The sequence below is a fragment of the Octopus bimaculoides genome, chromosome 1, assembly GCF_001194135.2.
Source record: "Octopus bimaculoides isolate UCB-OBI-ISO-001 chromosome 1, ASM119413v2, whole genome shotgun sequence".
NCBI classification, from domain to species: domain Eukaryota; kingdom Metazoa; phylum Mollusca; class Cephalopoda; order Octopoda; family Octopodidae; genus Octopus; species Octopus bimaculoides.
In genome coordinates this window covers 18283576-18284402 of record NC_068981.1, presented here as the reverse complement: position 1 = coordinate 18284402, position 827 = coordinate 18283576, and positions in this window count along the sequence as shown.

The window sequence follows — 827 nt, the reverse complement described above, 5'->3', positions numbered from 1 at the left end:
ATATATATATATATAGAGTGTGGTGAATATGAAAATGAAAATAACAGATATAATTACCAAAATTACATAGAAATATCTTTAAATACTAAAGAGTAAATTTATTCAATAAAATCGCCATTCACTTCAACCATGGCATTCAGACTACTTCAGAATCTCCTACAGCTCTTCTGGATGGTCTTTTTATTTAAGTTGGTGAATGCTGCCATAATCTTTGCCTTCAGTTCATCTTTGGTGTTATAAGGAACTTTGTTGGTCTCTCACTCAACTGTGCCCTACACATAATAATCAAGGGGGTTGCACTGTGGGGAGTTAGGTGGCCAGATGTTAAGGCTGGTGTGGTCACAGAAATTGTCTGACAGCCAAGACTGGGTTCTCCGGCTTGTGTGACATGGTACAGAGTCCTGTTGCCAGACATAGAGTCTTCCAACAGCTACCCTTTTGACCCGGGGCAGCACTACCTCCTCCAGGCACTTGATGTAGGGCCTCCATGTTGAGCCTGAGGCCATGTGGGAAGATGAATGGAGGCATAACGTTGCCATCACTAGTGATCACTTCAAACACCATGATGTTGACTGGATGTTTGATTTTTATCACCTTCCGTACATGGTTAGGGGATGCAGCAAGCGAACAGTTGTTCTGTGTGTTCATCATCTGTTCATAGTGGAGCTTCTGTCACAAATGCCAAGCATGTTGTTCCCAAATTTACTAGCAGAGTGAATTGTGTCATGGAGCTGTTTTTCTCCCAAACGGTACCCAACTGACCCTACTATACTATACTATACTGCACACACACACACACACACACACACACACACACACACACACAC